Below are 10,778 nucleotides of genomic sequence, written 5' to 3'. Positions count from 1 at the left end.
TTCTGCCGATGATCGGCGGTAGAACCACGACCGTTTAATCTTTTGTAGAGAGAGTGAGAGAAAAAAAGTTGTTGCATGTCGTTTCCGGCGGCTTTCCGGCCGTCTATGGCGGCGGCGGACGACGACCGTAGATGTTCATTTCTTCTCTATGCACTCGAATTTGACTGTTGTCGGGTTCCATATTAGAACCCTAGGCAACGGCGGGTCTGCAACTATCTATCTAGAAAGAGATACAGAGAGTAGAGAGGGGCCCACGAGAGAGCGAAACAGTGAGATACAGTGGCGATGGCGACTTGGATGTTTCCGAGTTTCATTTCGAAACCCTAGGCGACGATGGTCCATCGGAGCTAAACGATTACTTCAGGTTATAAGCCATCCTATTTTCTCATCTCTTTCGCCTTCGTAGGTACCAAATAAGGCTTCCGATTTCGAATCTCTGTCCGCCCATCTTCCCCTGTCTCCATGTCTAATGTTTGTATGATTCTTCTACAACCAACGTATTCATTGTTAAATCCCTAATTTTTCTTGCCTTACTGAACCTTAATTTTTTAAGATTGATCATTCTAGGGGATTTATACTTCACTTAGTCTTCAACAGTGGAATGGCGCTTTAGGTGCTGTTTGTTTTTCCTCAGAAGGACTTCTCCACCTCTTTTGTCTGCACTGAGAAGAGGGCGCGCAGACGTTGGGCTCTGCAGTGTGTTTGTTTTTTCGAAGACGTTTCATTAAAAAACGTCTGCGCGCCCTCTTCTCCCAGAAGTGTTGGTATTATTACTTCTTTAACCTCTTCTCCCAGAAGTGATGAGCCAAGTTGCTACTGATGACTCCACTAGCAATTCTTCACTCTTCATTTTATTCTTTTCATTTGTTGTCACCATAATCTTTGTTTATGGCTGTGTTTTTCTATCGATTGCCGCCATCATCGCCGATTGTTACCGGGTTTGATTTACGAACCCTAGGCAGCGATCGTGTGGTGGTGGCAGCTCTCCGATGTTGGGAAATTACGGTTGTTAAATCTAGGGTTTATGACCTCTGATTGTTACCGGATTCGGTGTGGTGGCTGTACTCCGGTGTGGGGAAGTGATGGCTTTTAAATCCACGGTTTCTGACGCCGGTTGCCGCCTCTGTCGATGTCGATTGACATTTGATTTGGGTTTTTTGGATGGTTGTTTGAAATATGAAATCAGGTTTGTGGCTGTGATGATCTAATGTTGTTCGAGTTAACATCAGCTCAGGATATGTGCCTGGCGTGGCAAAAATGCAGGATGGCAGGTACCCTTGCAGCCATGGCACTTTGAACCTTTTGCACCAATGTTTCGATAGGTCTGAGCCTCTTTGTAGTGATTATTAAATCATTGATGAATTTCAAGTTTTAGTTTCTTTTGATATTTATAGATGATGGTATTTGAAGATTTTTGAGTCATATATTTCACCCGAACCATCATCGTTTATACTACTTATTTTTCTTTAATTATTTAAATTTCAGCTTATTTTAGCAGCCTGCAGATGTTAAAAAACAAACAGTCTTCTTGTTGCAGAGTGCAGAGTTTTGGTCCACCTCTTCTGCTACAGATGTTGGCAGATGTGGTTTCGCAGTCTTCTGACATTTTACCTCTGAAAAACAAACAGCACCTTAGTGTTTAAGGTATCTTAATTTGTATCTAATTATGTGTTTTATCTTTCGCTAGCTTTTGAACCCGTGTATTACACGGGATTTATCAAACGATAAAAATAAAGAAAAAGTCCTTTATTTCAATTGTGATTTTCAAAATACTTATGAATTAATTTAATGTATATTTAAAGGAAAAACAAACAGGTTAACAAAAATTACTAAAATAGCATGGTTTTGGAAATGTCGGGTGTGGACTTTCAAGAAATTTACAAAAATGTGTTAAAGCTGCGTTGTTGGTTAAACTTCAGGTATGAAAATTACACTATGTTATAACCCGCTTGACAAAATGATTTGACCCATGACCTATGGATAGCTAGAATGAATAAAATGAGAGATCAGAAATTAGAAGAAATGTAGGCTTGACACCTAAGCTTTAGCATTTTCTTTTATTAGTATTGTAAGATAAAATCCACACTATGTTATAACCCGCTTGACAAAATGATTTGACCCATGATCCATGGATAGCTAGAATGAATGAAATGAGAGATTAGAAATTAGGAAAAATGTAGACTTGACACCTAAACTTTAGCATTTTCTTTTATAGTATTGTAAGATTCTTAGATTCAAACTTCAATTTGGTTTTGTTTGGAAGTAGAGCGACTTGGTTAATTCGTTTCTCCTAATTAAAAATATGTGGTTGAGACAGAGTTTTCTAAAGTTTTCTTAACTAAAGAGGATTTTTATTTATCCTAACCCTATATATACTGGATTTTATCCCCCCCGTATTACGCGGGTTGTTTTACATTATTCGTTTATAATAATTGTACATTTTTTTTATTTTAATTTTATTTATTGTAAAAAAAGTTATTAATATACTTAGGACTTGATGATGAAAGAGTTTCACAAATAAATGAGATGTTATAACTCGGTTTAAAAAATATTTGGGTTTGGTAAGACCATGACCCGCTTATTTGTTTTACAACACAATTGTTTTTAATTATAAATAATATCTTTTTAAAAAAATAAGATATTACTTTTTAATATATCACTATTTTATAGGATTTTTATATCAAATATTTTGTGAGATTAACTTTTAATTTAATGAGAAGATATGACCCGTTTAAGGGCTATATGGGTTTGGTGAGATCCGTACCCGTGAATTTAGGTAAAATGAATAAGAAGCCTCCATTTACAAACAAATCAATCTGGTGGCTTGAGAAGAAGCAAGAAGCAACCAGAGAACTTTTAACGGTTTCGTTATATAAATGAAACCTCCCTACATTCTCTCAATTTATCATATTGCTTTATTTGTAAATGGAGGCTTCTCATGCATTTGACCCGAATTCACCGGTATGGGTCTCACCAAACCCAAATAGCCCTTAAACGGGTTATAACATCTCATTAAATTAAAAATTAATCTCACCAAGTATTTGGTATAAAAATCCTATATATACTACAGGGTTGTTATACATTATTCGTTTATAATATTTATATATTTTTTTGAATTTTAATTTTATATATTATAAGAAAGTTAACAATACACTTAAGATTTGATGATGAAAGGGGGTCACAAATAAATGAGATGTTATGACCCGAATTAAAAGTTATCTGAGTTTGGTGAGACCCATGACCGGTTTATTTTTTTACTATAAAATTGATTTCTAATTATAAATAGTATCTTTTTTTAAAATCGGATATTAATTTTTAGTATATCCCTACTTTTTAGGATTTCAATCTCAAATATTTGGTGAGATTAATTTTTAATTTAGTGAGATGATATAACTCGTTTAAAAGTTATTTGGGTTTGGTAAGACCCATACCCATGAATTCGGGTTAAATGGCATAAGAAGCCTCTAGCAATCTGGTGGCTTGAGAAAATATAAGGAGTAACTAGAGAGTTTTTAAAGGTTTTGTTTATATATATATTTAAGATATATCTAACCTATATAATAAATAAAAATGCCTAATGCCACATGGCATTCTCTACTTCATTCTATCTTATGTGTCGTATTTTTAAAGCCCAAAATTGCCATGTGTCATTTTCTACCTGTTTTAAACAACTTGACCCGTATATTAATCTGGATATGATATAATACACATGTTAACCCGGCCTACCAAACCCTAGAATCCATTTGTTTGCAGTCTCTTTTGTTTCACCACCGCTGCCATTTATCTCCTAACTCACCGGACAGCCACCACCAATTTCCCTCCTAAATATCCATTCTGCTAGCATCGTAACTCCTTGGATAACCCCTGTCGTACTCCCCTTCCACACCCTGACTTACGGCCTAGGCATGACACCCGTAGTTGGTACCTATTTTGAAAATATATCAGAGTTGCGGGTTATTAGCGAAAGTCTTTGATTATAAAAGATTAATTTATTTTGGAATTTCTTGGATAATAAATATCCAAGTATTTTTGGTTTACAAACCTTTGTTTATTATTGTTTACAATATTTTATTTATTTAAAACTAAGTCATCTCCATCTCGAGCATCTAACTCTATGAAGGACTCTTATGCCTTGCTATCTGTACTATGCTTGCTTTCCTGTAATTAGGGGGAAAATATGTCAGCGATATGCTGGTGAATTGTTGACTCTGAAAACATTTGATTGACAAGGAGTTTTGGAACAAACTCAGCAGAAACGTCTCTTATTTCTGGGAACTTGTGCCACTGCCATACAAACACAATTATGGTTCTCCAAGAACTAATGCCCGTTGGAGAACTTTCGTTATGACGGTTTAGCCTGCGGCCACGTAGCCTTGATTGAAAGACTTAGATAGTTATGTTTGGATCCAGACACATGTGTACTCGGACTGAGTTGCTTTTATTATCTACCTTGTGACTTAGGGATCACGTAATCCCTTTAAAATTTAGAGATCACGTAATCTCGTATAAACATTTGACTGACTGTTTAGATAAACAACCCGTTTATCTGACTGAAAAAAAAAGTTTAACGTATTCACCTGTGATTGTCTTTTCAGAATGATGTGGTGATCTCGTTTGGAAACCTTTGTGAATGAATGATGATTGATCTATAATAAAATATGTTTGTAAATACCCGGATCGTCTCTTGATCCAGCTACAGACCTTTAGTCTGTATTTAGACCCATAATCTTTTCAATTGTTTACAAAATCATGTGTTGAGTTTCTTCTTCATGAAAAATCATCTATTAATAGGTTTCTTCTTTAAGAAGAAACATTGAATTGACTATAACCCTGGTATGTAAAATCCTACGTTTCTTAGTTGTGAAGAAACTACTATATCTTCTTATATGTAAAATCTTATGTTTCTTAATCATGAAGAAACATTATTTTAACTATAACCTTTGCATGTATAAAGCTATTGTAAACATAATTATGATCAAAGTTTTGGGCTATACCCATGACTATGATCAATGCCATATAATATAATAATAAAATAATATTTAGGCAGAACCCCTACCTTATGCGGGTATTTCGAGTTTATATGCCTAAGCTTATACGGACAGCACTCTTACTTTCTATCGCGTATCAAGGCTCAAACCGTCAGATCTCCGGGGCTTGGAATGTACTTTGAGGTCGACACACAAAACGAGGTTGTGTAAGGCCCCGAACCCCGGGAACCCCACAGCTGGTAATCATTCAGAACGCTTGTAAAATAATTAAGCTTAAAAACAATTCTTTTCATTAAAACCAACATCTCAGAGTATAATTCAGCGGAAACCATAAATAATAAAATAAGTTCCCAAAACCCGGGAATTTTGCCCAAAATGAACATAGTTATCTTTAAATAAAAACTTTTAATAATAAATGTTTAATAGTAAAACTTCAGTTCCCGTATGCCATTCACCGTCCAAGTAGCTTCATGCACGTCCAAGCGATAAGGCATCCTCTTCCTAACCTGAAACTCACACTAACATGCACACAAAGTCAGCTTGAGTTAAGTGAGTTCAAGTTTTAAGTAAATAACATCAGTAGTAATAGTTAAGATAGTCAAACCAAAAGTTTTAAAAAGTAAAAGGGTACATCCATCAAATCCTCATTACCGAGAACTAAACATCCTCATACATACATATACAAAATGTATATGTAAACATCCTTTCCATTACATCTCTATATATATCACAGTATATATATAACATCCACGTATAACATCAGGGTCGAGCAAACGTACAACCCAAACACGTAACATCAGTGCATGCAAACACAAAGTAGGCATACACAACATCAGTAGTCGAAATGACTACAACATCGCCAGATATAGGCCAAGCAATAATGTATATACATATATATATTTAACATCCCAAGGCCTACCATATGCTAGCAAGCCTATATAAATCGTTTAAAACATTTAATCCAGTAGGAAAACACTTAGGTGTGCATGCTAGCCCAAAAGTTAAAAGAGTTAAAAAGGGGTATCATGAACTCACCTGAAATCAAACGAACACCTGCAACGAGCTAGGAAATTCCTAAGTGCACGATCACAAGCAAGGGCCTGTAAGTTATGCACAACACGTTACTAGACTAGACCGAAAGAACACTCTTGCCTAATGGACCGTTCAAGCCCAACACTTTGGCCCAAAGCCCAACAACTTGGCCCAAGGCCCAACACTCGGCCCGAGGCCCAACAACTTGGCCCAAGGCCCAACACTTGGCCCAAGGCCCAAGGACAATCAAATCGGGTCGAATGCGCGTGTAATAAACCTTAAAACCATTACTTAACGAATCAGCCCCGAATGGACCAAATTCCATTTTAAATCTTTTCATTCATCAAGATTATTTCACCCGTGTTGATAGAGTTGACGGTTCCTTTTTACAACTCTTACTTTAACGTTTAAACGAAAATTCGCGCACCGCCGACTCGATTGACGAAGCACTAACCACAACAGCCCCAAGCATCGAAAAAATAATTTTTCCACAACCCTTAAACCTACCTAGGGCTGTACAAACTGATTCGGTCGGTCACCCGATCAATTAACGCATCAAACTCAACAATTTGCAATTCTACACCCGATAAACCCTAGTTTTCGAACTAAAATCGATTGACCAACCTAAACACCTCCAATGACCACGAAATTTTAATATGATGTAAATGCCATACCTGGGGATCTTTCTACACCAAAAACTCTAATTTTTATCCACGGGAAGTGAGTCAATTACACCTTGGCCGAAAATCTGTCCAACGAAAAGTTTCGGCAAAATTGAGCATCAAAACGATTAGGAGTGAACAAAAAGAGTGTTGGGGTTTTTAGTACATACCTTGAAATACTTCTAGGAGCTTGGAATCGATCAAAAATTCGAAGCAAGGAAGGGAGGGGGTGGCTGGACCTGGCCGATCGCAACAGCAGCTAGGGTTCTTTCTTTTCTTTTTTGTTTATGATATATTACAAACATGTTTCATCCAAGTCCCTCGAATTTTCCAGATTTGGTGACTTGTAAAGAAGGTTAAGTGTTTTAAACGTAGCAAGGATGACGTAAAGGCTCCCGAGAAACGTCGGTTAAGTCCCAAAAGTTATACATATACTACAATCTTAAATTCTTGAAACCAGAATTAACGGGCGTTACAGGTTGTGTGTGTAAAAGTAGTGTGTTTGGTGTGTGAAACAGAAGTGCCGAACCCCTCCCCTTTTATAGCTGAATTTGGGAACCATCGCGTAGCGCGATGGTCCTTTTACGTAGGGCATCGCGTAGCACGATGTCAGAGAATGGCACGTGCTATGCTGACTCAGCCCTAGCGTCTACCACGTGTCCCCCAGTCGCGACACGTGTCTAATGCGTCATCATACACCATTGCGTAGCGCGATGGGTTCCAGAATTCATAACTTTATTTTTAGTCCCTCGTCTTTGATAACTTGCCACTTCTTGATCATACTTCCATTTTCCAAAAATACTAAAGCGGCCCTTATGCGGCTCGCGGCAATGCGAGCGTGCGAAGTGCAAAGTGCGCCATCAAAACGCCACATTAAACATTTCTATGGAAACTTCCTTCCTTATAAAGAGCTTCTATTTCTCTTCTTGTTTCCATGTAGGATGAAAGTTATCTTCCTTATTGATACCCATGTAGAATGCTTCCATTTTCTTTCATCTTTCCATGTGGGATGGAATTTCCTATTTACTTAACATAAGATGCTTTATTTTTTCTTATCTCTTTTCTTTCTCTTTACTTATTATAAGAATATTTTTAATACTTCAACTTTCAAAGTTGACATTTTTAATCCAATTATTTATGGTATTTTCTAGGATGTTACACTTCCCTTTGTGCCGGCAATACGGCGAAGAGGGTGGGCAAGTTCAGGAGCCCGCTATTCAAGAAACTAGCGACATTAAGGTGGGATTTAATTACCAATTAGGGAATAAATCTTGTTATTATTCTTGATGAAAACTGATCAATATCTGTATCATAGAAGCGTGTATGGTTTCATCCATGGAGCTGCTTAATTTTACAAATGAATCGACTAACCTAAAAACGAATTAGAAGGTGAAATTTCAAATACGTCAAATCAAAGTTTGAAATTTCATTCTATCATTAGCTTCTCAACGCAAAAGTCACAAACTGAAAGCAGACATTGTATTCTCAGTTTGGTAAAACTTCTTACTCTCTTAATTATTTGTTGCAATTCTCTAAATTGATTTCTGATTGGAGAATTTGGTTCTCGATCATGGCTTGGGCGATTGATTCATTTGGATTGTATAATTTTTATTTTTTATTTACTGGTGCCGACTGGTGTTTGTTTTTGCCCACAATGGTGACCTTTTATTTTTAAATTAGATGCTCATTATAATTGTAGATAATGTATTGTGTTCTAGTCGTTCTATGTAATTTGATTTCTGATGTCATTTGCTAATCCTTCTATGTAATTTGATTTCTGAGGTAGGGATGGCAATTGGTCGGGTTTGGGTAGGGTTTAGGTATTCCCAAACCCATACCCGGTTATAAAAATCCATCCCAAACCCGTCGGGTTTTAATCGGGTAATTACCCGTCGGGTTTCGGGTTTTCCCATCGGGTTTCGGGTTTCCTATCGGGTTTTAACAAAATACTCGTCGGGTATACCCGGTTCAAAACCCGTCGGGTTTCTACCGAGATTTTGACAAAATATAACTAATCGATTATAAAGATGGTTAACATAAAGGTAAGATATCTCAAATAATTGACATAAACAAGTTTCGACAAATAATATATTTGGAATATAGTATATGTATAATATAATAAGCTATATCGGGTACATCGGGTATATAATCGGGTAAATGGGTCTATGTTATCGGGTAATCGGGTATATTAGAAATCCTAAACTTGCGAAAAATTTTGAAACCCGTCCCAAACCCTAATGGGTAGGGTATTACCCGTCCCATTTATGTCGGGTTTCGGGTTTTCCCATCGGGTTCGGGTTTCATTGCCATCCCTATTCTGAGGGAATTTGCCGACAACGGTCGCATGGACAGAGGCAGTGTCGACTGGTGTTTGTTTCAAAATATTTGTACTAAAGGTATTTGTTTGTTTCAGAATATTTGTACCAAACGCATTTTTTTGTTATTGCTGTCATATAAATTTTCAAAAATATGAAAAACGGCCAAAACTTCATATAAGTGTTTTGCATCTAATAAACTAATGTTACCAGAGTTTCCAAACTTTTATGAAAAACGGCCAAAACTTCTCTCCTTTTTTATTTATGTTTTTGTGCAATTTAATCCACATATTTTTAGTATAAGTATCATCATTTTTATTATTTGGAATGATTGTTTTAACTATTTGGTTTATCAAGCCAGGGAATTAGGGGTAACTTTTAAATATAATTTTTAACCACGTTAATTGAGTTAATATATGTAGTTTAATAGACTCGAAACTCCCTCATTCAAACCACTTTTAATTCTAAATTTGAGTTTCAAACCTGAAAAGCCTTCTCTTAAAGTTACAAAATAAATTATAAATATTACCTTCTTCATTGTGTTATACTCCTCATTGTGCTCTACTAGACCATTGCTTTATCAAGTAAATATACTTAGTATTTCTTCTCCTTTATTTTAAGTGTGATATCAAATTTCTTAAAATTGGTACTGCCACTCAGCTATATTGTCACTTATGGGTTCAATCAAGGGGAAGGGTTTGATGCATGAAGAAGTGGTTGGAATGACAAGCATCAATTTCAATTTGAAGCATAACTTAAATGAGGTTTATGATTTAGATGAAACTCCAAGTCAATCTGCAACAAACATTGCAACAAAACAAATGAAGGTTCGAAAGCTACGGGCATGTTCTCACTAATTCTAAATTCTCGACGACTTTTCCAACAACTCTTAGTGGATGGGTACTCTATGATAAGTAGCTTATCTGCTCTTGACTGCTACTACAATGCTTGTAGCAGTTGTAACAAAAAGGTTACAAGAAAGTTGATTGTAAGTGACACATATTATGGAACTGATGGTGTGGATGAGTTGGTTGGAAAAAAAGTTTGCTTTCAAATTACATGTGGTTCACAATTAACAAGTTGAATCAAGATACTTCCATTATCTCAAAACTTGAAGCCAAGTTTGATGTTGATCATGTAATAACTTTACATTTTCAATATTCATGTTATCAATAAAAAATAAAGGAGAACTAATTAATTTATATTATATCTTAAGTATTTAACATATCCATTTAATTTACTATGTAGGTTGATCCCGCACAGTCCTTTAATAACATATTCGTTGCAAGGGACCCTCAAGATACTGTGAATTTTAAGGTATTATGTTATATATTATAGCCATAAATGATTCATATATTATGTTATTTTAATAACAAGTGTGCTTATTTTATAAACTTTTTCAATTAACGGGAAGGGTTTGTTGCATGAAGAAGAGCTTGGAAAATCAAGTGGCCATTCAGATTTGAAGCGCAATTTAATTGAGGTTTATGATGTGCAAGAAACTCCAAGTGAATATGCAACCAAGCATTGAATCAGATCTAATGAAGCTCAAAAGGCTATTGGCACTCCAAGATTTTTATTCAAAGGAAGAAAAATGATCATATTTTCGCACATTTGAAAGACTTATCTATGTTTTCAGTTTGGTATTTTACTTTTGTTGCAAGTTAGACTACTTGGATTTGGTTGTTTTCTTATTTGACTCTTTGGATTTGGTTGCTCTGATGATTTGACTCTTTAGATTTTGTGTAAGTATCAGCTTTTAGACTTACATAACATCTTGT

Source organism: Bidens hawaiensis, unplaced genomic scaffold (genome assembly GCF_021521415.1).
Source record: "Bidens hawaiensis isolate Kalapana, Puna unplaced genomic scaffold, B.hawaiensis_p1.1 tig00003902_1, whole genome shotgun sequence".
Lineage (NCBI taxonomy): Eukaryota > Viridiplantae > Streptophyta > Magnoliopsida > Asterales > Asteraceae > Bidens > Bidens hawaiensis.
This window is presented reverse-complemented; position numbering follows the sequence as displayed.